The 12,673-nt window shown below is 41.1% G+C and overlaps 1 long non-coding RNA gene across 1 annotated transcript; it reads right to left on the minus strand.

The window, feature by feature from the left end:
• Nucleotides 1–14: 14 nt before the first annotated feature.
• On the minus strand, nt 15–12,033 carry LOC128659491 (uncharacterized). Its single transcript, XR_008402404.1, has 2 exons — nt 11,944–12,033; nt 15–1,003 (listed from the first exon to the last, which is right to left on the minus strand). It is a non-coding gene; the product is annotated as an uncharacterized LOC128659491 (long non-coding RNA).
• Between the last annotated feature and the right edge of the window lie 640 nt (nt 12,034–12,673).

A 12,673-nucleotide genomic window follows, 5' to 3' on the forward strand; every position in this document is an offset into this window, starting at 1 on the left:
CCACACAAAAAAAGTATAACAACTGTTCAGTTTATTGACCGCCCACAATGTGGTTATATAGTATACATCACATACATTGTAAATTGACACAGAGAGGCTTCATACACACACCCTTATTGCAAGTTAGTTATTACAGAACTTTTAGACATGATTGTTTGTGTAAAAGACAAAAAACTGTAGACATTCTTTGTCCTTGGAACAAGATGACAAAGAAATGCGGTGATGCTAGCAGCTGTTTGGTTACAGTTAGCAACAAGATACAAATGTTTATGTCCCAAGAACAGATTTCAGCAAACTAAGCTTGATAAAAACAACAGTTTAGTATTAGTTCAGAATGGCTGTATAGATACAAAATGGAGTCAGTATGGTTATTTAACAATATTTAAAACAGGTAACCGCTATATAAAAGGCACAAAAAATAGTAACTCTATTAATAACAATTTAAGCCTAATACTTCGGTATTACATGCATCTATGTGAGAATACTGTAGATAAATTTGTACACACTTATTGCTATAATAGCTAACTATAATAAAAACTGAGTAGGCTACAGTTAGTCACTGCATATTGGTACCGTCTCTCCAATACTCTGGCTACCTCCCAGAATACCCAAACTACTGGTCTATCTGCAAAAAGACCCAACCAGCCCCCATCTACCCCAAAACAACACTGTATCTTATTTCTCAAACTGCATAGCTTGTACCCCCAAATAGCTTTGACAGTATCCTGCTCTTATACACTCTCCACAGTGAAGCATAACATGAGAACAGCACAAGCATCTCTGGGTGGCCTCTTATTATTTTAAAAACAGTATTTGTCCTCTTAGAGCTCCACTTCCCTGAGACACTCTGCTTCAATATCATAGTCCATTTGCACTTGAGTTGCTTTGCACACGAGGAAATGTCCATTTGCAGGTACATGCTGGATGTACAATGGTTTGTTCAGGAGTAGACAAGGGGATACGCCAGATCCCATAGCAAGCAGACACTTGAGTCAGAAGGAGTCTAAGAGGGAAACAAAACGGCACAAGATGAGCACGCATTCTGATACAATCACAATTATGGCCAACAGAACTTTTCTTTTTTGTAAGCATCACAATTTCCATTAAAGGGACAGTCAACTCAAATTTTGTTATTCTGTTAAAAGATAGATAATTATTTCATTACCCATTCCCCAGTTTTGCACAGAAAACAGTTAATACACTTTTCCATCTCAAGGGGAGGAGAGTCCACGGCTTCATTCATTAATTGTGGGAATTAAGAACCTGGCCACCAGGAGGAGGCAAAGACACCCTAACCAAAGGCTTAAATACCTCCCCCACTCTCCTCATCCCTCAGTTATTCTTTGCCTTTCGAATCATCACAGGAGGTGGCAGAGAGGTGCTGGAAAATCGGAGGTCTCTTATGAGCCCTTCAAGCTTCTCGGCTGAGGACCTGGGTAAAAGTTAGAGTTCGGAGATGCAGAGGGAGCTTCCCTTTTGCGACACCATCCCGACTCGTATTAACAGCTCCTATAGCAATCTGCGTTGACAAGTTTCGCAGATTGCGTTCTTTTCTCAAGTCCATGTCATGTTCCTGTTCCACGGCGTAGATTCTGGTAAGATTGTTTCATTTTTATATGATAACACAGAAGACAGGGCCACAGTGTGGCACCTTTATCTTTATAGGATCATGGGGTATGTACATGATGAGATAATTATGTAATTGCTGTGTTATGTGCAAGGGTGCGGCTCTGGCATTTTTGTGGAACTGATAGGTTCTCTTCCGGGAGTTTTGCGCTGGCTTTTTTTGCGCGTTTTCTCCTAGGCAGGGGCGGTCCTGCGTAGACATCCTTGTGACCGGGTGGGGCCTCTTTACTTCCGGTCTGATCTGCGACGGAGGAGACAAAGCGGTTTCTACAGTCCGGATCATAGGAGTTGGTGAGTGCCCCAGCCATTAGTTGGTTATAAGGGTGCCTGTCTTATTTTTTTTTTTTTCTAAAGGCTGTGGAGGATTCTGATGCGTTAGAGGGTACCAACTGTGTTCTACATGCCTTGAGAAGGCTATGACTTCCAAACATAAGAGAATGTCTAGCACTACTGAGCCGTCCACCTCTGAGGGATCTCCGTCCCGTGAGGTGCGTTCCACAATGGCGTCCCCTTTACCACATGCAGCACCCCAGGGTTCGACTGTTACCCCTTCGGGGGAGATTGCTTGGCCGCCTGATTTCGTGGATCAGCTTGAAACGGCAGTCGTTAAGGTTATCCATGCTTTGCCGTGTTCTGCTAAGTGCAAGCGTAGAGCTTTTCATAGCGGCCCGACCCAGGATTGGTCTATCGGACGCTCCAGTAGGGTGGTACAATGTTGAGGCCCCGTCCAACGCTTCAGAAGGGGCCCTTTTGGGGTCGGAGTCTGTGTCAATTGAACCTCCGATGGAGGAGCCCGGCTTTAGGTTTTAGATGGAGAACTTGCATTTTTTATTAAAGCAAGTGCTGGCTACTATAGAGGTTCCCGGGAACCCAAGCTTCGAGAAGGACCCTCCATTCCTAAGTTGGATAAGGTTTACGAGGACAGGGTGGTCTCCCAGACTTTCCCGGTTCCTGTCAAGATGGCGAACATTTTAAAGAATGAGTGGGAGCTGTTAGGTTCTACCTTTTCCCCCTCTTCTCACTTTAAAAAGCTTTTTCCCGTCCCGGAGGCCCAGCTAGAGTTGTGGGGGACCATTTCCAAGGTGGATGGGGCCATCTCCACGCTCGCTAAGCGCTTGACGATCCCTTTAGAGGATAGTTCTTCATTCCAGGAGCCTATGGATAAAAAGTTGGAAAACATGTTACGAAAGATGTTTCAACACACAGGGTTTGTTTTTGCAGCGGCGGTTGCTGGAGCTGCGTCATATTGGTGTGATGCCTTATTTGATATGATTGAGGGTTAACCCTCTTTCGAGGAGGTACAGGAAGAGATTAAGGCCCTAAAGGTGGCCAATTCCTTAATTTGTGATGCTAATATGCAAATTATCCGCCTGAATGCTAAGGTATCAGGTTTTTCGGTTCTAGCACGCAGGGCTCTGTGGCTAAAATTGTGGTCGGCGGACATGACCTGACCTCTAAGACGAGGCTGCTGTCTTTGCCTTTTAAGGGCAAGATCCTGTTCGGTCCAGGTCTAGACTCTCTCATATCCACGGTTACAGGAGGCAAGGGTGCCTTCCTTCCCCAGGATAAGAAGGCGAAACCTAAGAGTGCTAATTTTCGTCCCTTTCGTGGAGATAAGGCGCAACGCCAACAGCCCACCGCGAAAGCGGACCAAACCAAGGGTCCCTGGAAGCCTGCTCAAACTTGGAACAAGTCTAAACAGCACAAGAAGCCTGCCGAGACTTAGTCCGCATGAAGGGGCAGCTCCCGACTGGTCTGCGGACTGAGTGGGGGGCAGATTGTCTGTCTGTTCTAAGATGCCTGGTTGCAGGACGGTCAAGACCACTGGGTTCTGGAGATAGTCACCAAGGGTTAGAGGATAGGGTTTAAGTCCTCTCCGCCCAGGGGAAGATTCCTTCTGTCAAACCAGTCTTCAAGGCTGGAAGAAAGAGAGGGGGCATGTTCCGCCCGATTCTGGACCTCAAATGTTTAAACAAGTTCCTGTCCGTTCCATCGTTCAAAATGGAAACAATCAGTTCCATTCTGCCCCTAGTTCAAGAGGGGCAGCTAATGACCTCTATAGACTTGAATGATGCCTACCTTCATGTTCTGATTCACAGGGACCATTTCAGGTTCCTCAGATTTGCCTTTCTGGATCAGCATTTCCAGTTCGTGGCTCTTCCCTTCGGCCTGGCGACGGCTTGAGAGTCTTCACAAAGGTCCTGGGGGCCTTTCTAGCAGTAGCCAGATCCCAGGGCATCACGGTGGCGCCCTACCTGGACGGCATTCTGGTTCAGGCGCCGTCATACCATCTGGCAGAGGCCCACACCAGGGTCCTGCTGCAGTTACTTTAATTTCACGGCTGGAAGATCAATCTCGAGAAGAGTTCTCTGGTTCCCAGTACCAGGGTGGAGTTCTTGGGCACAATCATAAACTCTGTGTCAATGAAGATCTTTCTCATGGACAAGCGACGCACAAAGATGCCGTCTACCTGTCTTGCCCTCCAGTCTACAGTGAGTTCATCTGTAGCTCAGTGCATGGAGATGATTGGGCTCATGGTCTCCAGCATGGACATCATTTCATTCACCAGGTTTCACCTCAGACCTCTGCAATTGTGCATGTTGAGACAGTGGAACGGCGATCATTCTGATCTGTCGCAGCCGATATACATGGATGCGCAGAATCGGTTTTCCCTCCCCTGGTGGATCTGCCCGGATCACCTGTCCTTAGGGAGATCCTTCCTGTGACTGTCCTGTGAGATTGTTACCACGGACGCGAGTCTGGCGGGATGGGGAGCCGTTTGGGGTGCCAGGATGTCACAGGGGAAGTGGTCTCGTTTAGAGGCTCTTCCAATAAATATTCTGGAGCTTCGAGCGATCTACAATGCTCTGAAGGCGTGGCCTCGTCTAGAGGAATTCAGCTTTATCAGGTTCCAGATGGACAATATTACCTTGGTGGCTTACATCAACCACCAGGGGGGCACAAGGAGCTCCCTGGCAATGAGGGAGGTGTCTCGGATCCTGTAGTGGGCAGAGACCCACAACTGTTCGCTCTCTGCAATCCACATCCTGGGTGTGGACAACTGGGAAGCAGATTTTCTCAGCAGGCAGACATTTAATTCGGGGGAATGGTCTCTTCACCCCGAAGTGTTTGCTGAGATCTGTCTCAGATGGGGGACGCCGGAGATCGATCTCATGGCGTCAAGGTTAAATTTCAAGCTTCCCCGATACGGATCGAAGTCGAGGGAGCCCCAGGCGGAGCTAATAGATGCATTGGAGGTTCGGTCTAGTATACATATTTCCTCCGTTACCGCTTCTTCCTCGTGTAGTGGCTCGTATGAAGCAAGAGGGAGTATCCTCCATTCTGATTTCTCCTTCGTGGCAGAGGAGGATGTGGTTTGCGGATCTGGTGGGGATGTCATCCTCTCTGCCGTGGAGGTTACCCTGACGCAGGGATCTGCTGGAGCAGGGTCCTTTTCAACATCAAAATCTCGATTCTCTGAGGCTGACTGCATGGAGATTAAATGGTTAGTCTTGGCAAAAAGGGTTTTTCCCGAAAATGTGACTGGCACTCTAGTTCAGGCAAGAAAGCTGGTCACTCGACGCATGTATCATAAGGTGTGGAGGACTTACTTGTCCTGGTGTGTCACAGAGTCATGGCTACCCTTAGCACAGGGTGAGGGTTTCCAGGATTTTGTGAAAATATAGAATGGAAAAGAAGGCGCGACCATAGTGTACGATCAATGTGTACAAACAAGCTTCAGATGCGCATGAAGAACTGGTACTTACAAGCTCCTTGACACTTGAGAAGTGTCACAAACGCCTTCTGGAACTTTATGAGTCGTCCAGCTAACTCCCACCACCGTCCTTGTTAACCCGTTCTATAGGGTATTCAGATGGATGCCGGATAACTTGCTCTCCTGATGACAATCTGCTTACTCAGGATACAGTCTTTATGTAAAAATAGCCAAACCCGGTCGGCTTTTGTGTGCAGTTAGGACCGTATAGTGCCGTAGACAGCAAACTCCAAAATGTATGTACAAAACTGCTACAATTGAATAAAATAAAGTTTGTGGATCCAACGTCTTATAAAACTTGACTTTATTTTATAATATAACACAACGTTTCTCGGTCTTAGATGACCGTTTCATCAGGTGTATATTGACATTAATGATACCACAAACTTATATTGCCGATTTTGTCGGCGTCTGCTTATTCCCAATGCGCATGTGTGTAGGTGTGTCCGGACCTAGTATTACCCATTGGAGGAACCAAAGTGGGTGTGTGATTTATATGGCGAATCGCTGCTTACAGTATCACGCCTAAAATAAAGAACAAGACTTTTGTCTCGCACTTATCACTAATAAGAAATTAATCTTAATCTAAATATATATTTTTTACAAGGGGTACAAGTCCGGATTCACATTCACACATGGGACAAATTATGCACACTACATGTGTAGCCTACGCATATGGGCTTGATACTATCTTGCAATTAAAAACAAATAAAATACATATTCAGATGTACATTTCTAAATTACTACTTAAAAATTACAAATAAATTTGGCTACCTTATCTGAAAATTAACAACAGTGTAACCAAAAAACAAAACCAAAATCAAAAACAAAAAACAAAACAAACCCACAATTGAATATGGATTGTAGGATTAAATAACTATGTCATGTAAAGAGTGTAACAATCAGTCACAATGGAGTACCCATATGATACCTAGCTAATAGAATCTAGATAGGGGATACATAACTTTCCTTTTGGTCGGATACTCAGATGGGTTATTGTCACCTGGATGGTACAGAAGTCTTATGGGCCTCACATACAATTGGACTATATGGGACCAAAGTGTTATAGACATAATATCGAACATTATATAAAATAAAATATAATATAAAAAATATATATATAATATATAGTATAAAATATATATATACATTCTATATTGCAAAAATTGGATAAATATTAAATACATATAAAATACAATTAAAAATAATAATAAAAATATATATATAGATATAAAAGAATATATCTAGGATTGGGGGAATTATAATTCTCTTGATTGGTGGGTCGCTTATAGCTGGTAGCTCTGTGTGACAGAGCCTATATTGTGTCACATGATGGACCCACAAGATTGGCCCTACGTATAACCTTTAAGTAAGTGATCAAGGTTGTTGACATGTGATACTAACATAATGATTGTACTATATGTAATATTCTAGGTTTTTAACATATGATTCAAACCTAATGGATAGTGGGTGCTAATGTTATACTATACTATACTGGGTAGCATTGAGCTATTTGTTGTTGGTCATTATCAATTGAATGCAGCCATATCGATATTTGCATTTAAGCCACCGGGAGACAGGGTCTTAAGTTTCCATATCCAAAAAGTCTCCCTCTGTCTCAAATGCAAAAATCTATTTCTACCCCACTTGGGAACAATGAGCTCTAAGGGAAAAATACTGAAAGTGTTGGAGTCTCCTCTATGGCATTCTGCAACATGTCTTGGGACACTATGATTTTTAATATTTTTATCTATATTTCTCTTATGTTCACCCCATCTTTTTTTGAGGGGTCTGGAGGTCCTACCAACATATTGGACCCCACAGCTACATTCCAGCATGTACACCACAAAAACCTGGTTTCCCTATCAGTTTACTTTTAACTATATTCCTAGTATAGTTAAAAGTAAACTGATAGGGAAACCAGGTTTTTTCAAGTGTAGTCGTCCCAATTGTGGACTTTGTGCATTCACAAACGACAAGAGAACTGAATACACATCGTTTGTAACCAAAGAGATATTCCACATTACTAACCATTTCACTTGTGACTCCTCATTTGTGGTGTACATGCTGGAATGTAGCTGTGGGGTCCAATATGTTGGTAGGACCTCCAGACCCCTCAAAAAAAGATGGGGTGAACATAAGAGAAATATAGATAAAAATATTAAAAATCATAGTGTCCCAAGACATGTTGCAGAATGCCATAGAGGAGACTCCAACACTTTCAGTATTTTTCCCTTAGAGCTCATTGTTCCCAAGTGGGGTAGAAATAGATTTTTGCATTTGAGACAGAGGGAGACTTTTTGGATATGGAAACTTAAGACCCTGTCTCCCGGTGGCTTAAATGCAAATATCGATATGGCTGCATTCAATTGATAATGACCAACAACAAATAGCTCAATGCTACCCAGTATAGTATAGTATAACATTAGCACCCACTATCCATTAGGTTTGAATCATATGTTAAAAACCTAGAATATTACATATAGTACAATCATTATGTTAGTATCACATGTCAACAACCTTGATCACTTACTTAAAGGTTATACGTAGGGCCAATCTTGTGGGTCCATCATGTGACACAATATAGGCTCTGTCACACAGAGCTACCAGCTATAAGCGACCCACCAATCAAGAGAATTATAATTCCCCCAATCCTAGATATATTCTTTTATATATATATATATATATATATATATATATATATATATATATATTATTTTTAATTGTATTTTATATGTATTTAATATTTATCCAATTTTTGCAATATAGAATGTATATATATATTTTATACTATATATTATATATTATATATATATTTTTTATATTATATTTTATTTTATATAATGTTCGATATTATGTCTATAACACTTTGGTCCCATATAGTCCAATTGTATGTGAGGCTCATAAGACTTCTGTACCATCCAGGTGACAATAACCCATCTGAGTATCCGACCAAAAGGAAAGTTATGTATCCCCTATCTAGATTCTATTAGCTAGGTATCATATGGGTACTCCATTGTGACTGATTGTTACACTCTTTACATGACATAGTTATTTAATCCTACAATCCATATTCAATTGTGGGTTTGTTTTGTTTTTGGTTTTGGTTTTTGGTTACACTGTTGTTAATTTTCAGATAAGGTAGCCAAATTTATTTGTAATTTTTAAGTAGTAATTTAGAAATGTACATCTGAATATGTATTTTATTTGTTTTTAATTGCAAGATAGTATCGAGCCCATATGCGTAGGCTACACATGTAGTGTGCATAATTTGGCTCATGTGTGAATGTAAATCCGGACTTGTACCCCTTGTAAAAAATATATATTTAGATTAAGATTAATTTCTTATTAGTGATAAGTGCGAGACAAAAGTCTTGTTCTTTATTTTAGGCGTGATACTGTAAGCAGCGATTCGCCATATAAATCACACACCCACTTTGGTTCCTCCAATGGGTAATACTAGGTCCGGACACACCTACACACATGCGCATTGGGAATAAGCAGACGCAGACAAAATCGGCAATATAAGTTTGTGGTATCATTAATGTCAATATACACCTGATGAAACGGTCATCTAAGACCGAGAAACGTTGTGTTATAAAATAAAGTCAAGTTTTATAAGACGTTGGATCCACAAACTTTATTTTATTCAATTGTAGCAGTTTTGTACATACATTTTGGAGTTTGCTGTCTACGGCACTATACGGTCCTAACTGCACACAAAAGCCGACCGGGTTTGGCTATTTTTACATAAAGACTGTATCCTGAGTAAGCAGATTGTCATCAGGAGAGCAAGTTATCCGGCATCCATCTGAATACCCTATAGAACGGGTTAACAAGGACGGTGGTGGGAGTTAGCTGGACGACTCATAAAGTTCCAGAAGTCGTTTGTGACACTTCTCAAGTGTCAAGGAGCTTGTAAGTACCAGTTCTTCATGCGCATCTGAAGCTTGTTTGTACACATTGATCGTACACTATGGTGGCGCCTTCTTTTCCATTCTATATTTTCACAGATTTTATTCTTTTGGGACACCAGCAAAAGTATTGAAGAAGCCGCGAGCCATCATCTGACAGAGCCTGAGGGAGTATTCTGACTACCTAGGTCTCACCAAGTAATATGTACTTAGCGTTACTAAGCTAAGACATCTGAACATTCACTTTTATATTAATACCATTGACTTTTATTTGCACACTTGTGTAAGAGTATATTTTATATGTACCTTTATGGTTAATAATCTTTAATTTTTTAGCACTGTATCTGTTGGCGCACTGTTCATTTATTATCATTTTTGTTTCCAGGATTTTGTCTTTTCTCCAAAAGGGTCTGGAGAAGGGTCTCATCGCTAGTTCAATAAAGGGACAAATTTCGGCTTTATCTGTTCTGTTGCACAGGAGACTCTCCGATCTCCCTGACGTCCAATCTTTTGTTCAGGCTCTGTCTCGAATCAGGCCTGTTTTTAGGCAGACTGCTCCCCCATGGAGCTTAAACTTGGTACTTAGGGTCTTGCAGTCGGTTCCGTTTGAACCTATGCATTCTCTTGACATAAAACTTCTCTCATGGAAAGTTCTCATTCTGTTGGCCATTGCTTCGGCCCTCAGAGTTTCTGAGCTGGCGGCCTTGCAATATGAGCCCTCTTATCTGGTGTTTCATGCGGATAAGGCTGTTCTTCGCACAGGCTTGGGGTTTCTCCCCAAGGTGGTGTCTAACCGTAACGTCAATCAGGAGATAGTTGTTCCTTCTTTATGTCCTAACCCTTCTCCTAAGGAGAGGTTACTTCAAAATCTGGACGTGGCTCGTGCTTTGAAATTCTATCTCCAGGCCACAAAGTATTTCAGACAATCTAAGTCACTTTTTTGTCAACCGTAACGTCAATCAGGAGATAGTTGTTCCTTCTTTTTGTCCTAACCCTTCTCCTAAGTAGAGGTTACTTCATAATCTGGACGTGGCTCGTGCTTTGAAATTCTATCTTCAGGCCACAAAGTATTTCAGACAATCTAAGTCACTTTTTTGTCATGTATTCAGGAAAGCGCAGGGGTCAGAGGGCGTCTGCTGCTACTTTGTCTTTTTGGCTGAGGAGCTTGATCCGTTTGGCCTATGAGACAGCGGGACATAAGCCTCAGAGGATCACGGCTCATTCAACTAGAGCTGTGGCTTCGTCTTGGGCCTTCAAGAATGAGGCTTCTATGGAGCAGATTTACAAGACGGCTACCTGGTCCTCCTTGCCCTACCTTCACTAAGTTTTACAAATTTTACTTTTTTGCTTCTGCGGAAGCTGTTTTTGGGAGAAAGGGTTCTACAGGCTGTGGTGCCCTCAGATTAGGGGTCCGCCGTTTACCCTCCTGGTTTCATTCAGTGTCCTCTAAGAGCTTGGGTATATGTTTCCCACAAGTAATTAATAAAGCCGTGGACTCTCCTCCCCTTTAGATGGAAAAAAAAATTATGCTTCCCTGATAATTTTATTTCTCTTTGTGGGGAGGAGAGTCCGCGGACCTAAATTTAATATATTCTTCTAGCACCATTTATACCCTAATATTTTTCCTACTGTTCTTTGTTCCCTCGGCAGAATGACTGGGGGATGAGGGGAGTGGGGGAGGTATTTAAGCCTTTGGTTGGGGTGTTTTTGCCGCCTCCTGGTGGCCAGGTTCTTAATTCCCACAATTACTGAATGAAGCAGTGGACTCTCCTCCCCATGATGGAAATAAAATTATCAGGTAAGCATAATTTGTTTTTACCTCTGTGATTTACCTAGTTTCTAAGCATCTTCTGACGGCCCCCTGATCACATGACTTTATCTATTGACTTGCATTTAAGCCAATTAGTGCTGTGTTGTTAGAATCCATGGGCGTCAGCACAATATTATCTATATGGCTCACATGAACTAGCTTCCCCTAATGTGAAAAGCAAATACAAAAGCATGTGATCATGGGGCTGTATTTAGGGACTTAGAAATAGACATACATTTAGAGGTTTAAATGTTATAAAGTATGTTAATATAACCATGTTGGTTATGCAAAGCTGGGGAATGGGTAGTAAAGGCATTATCTATCTTTTTAAACAATAACAATTTTTGTGATGACTGTCCTTTTTTAATACCTTAACTTATCATATGTCATTTAAATCCAGGGGATATATAATACAGATTAAATACATATATTATACTTTTACAGAGAATAACTCACAGCTACTCTATACAATTTCAAATTATATCTTTAGCATGACCACTAACCCAGGGAAAACTGCTATACTTCGGCAAGAGGCTGTGTGGCTATGCTAGGTAACTTGTGCTAAGGCTTACAACAATGAGAAATAAAACGGTCAATAAAAACATTTTCTTTTAAATTAATTTCCTTCACACCCTCCTCATTGAGCTACCAAAAAATAACCTATTGCTACTTATTCTGCAAAGCTACTACATGTAATGTTTATAATTCTCAAAATATGATCTAAGTAGAATCAGCTCTCATCTGATATAGACACTTAATTTGCTAATTATTTTATGCAACCTAAATTCTCTTGTATGAAAAAAGAATATAGTCCTTACCTTTTTAAAATATTGTGTAGTTGTAACAATGTAAAGACATCTTTATTCCCTTTGCTGACAAACACCTGAAATTACAAAATCAAAAATAGCAGATACCATACCAGTTAAAAAGGGAACAATACATATGCTTTAGTAGCACAGATCCAATAAGAGCCATTGTAAGTAGAAAACATACCATCAGTGTCATAATTATACTACGCCCAAAACTCATATTTCTCTGTATAGTTGTTATAAATTTCTATCTAAGACATGTTCTTAATCTCTTTATTTCGAGTATTTTGATAATACACTAAGGAATGGTTGCAATGGGAAATTCCTACAAAAACGTCATGTTCTCATACCTTTCTCCATTGTGAGACACACATATCCCCTCTTTGCCCAAATATTAAGGGACAGTATAGAAACACTGGGGAGCCTTCTATGTTCTAGAATGGTGAAGGGTCTGGCATATTCTGAGATATTGCAGCATTGTCTTTCAACTATAAATGTGCTAGGATATTCTCTATACTCAGTGGGCCATACAATAGGTTACAATACTGCAAGGTTTAGAGTTACTTATCTGGAAGGTTACTTTGTTTATGTGCATAAACTACAGTGTGTACTAATACAAATAAGACCTACTTTTCAGCAGACAAAGCTGTATAAAGCTTTCTTATAACTAATATGATCAATAAAAAATAACACAATTACAAGAGAATACAAAACAAGCAATATGAGTAAATAAGTTAAA

This window comes from Bombina bombina, chromosome 5 (genome assembly GCF_027579735.1).
Source record: "Bombina bombina isolate aBomBom1 chromosome 5, aBomBom1.pri, whole genome shotgun sequence".
Lineage (NCBI taxonomy): Eukaryota > Metazoa > Chordata > Amphibia > Anura > Bombinatoridae > Bombina > Bombina bombina.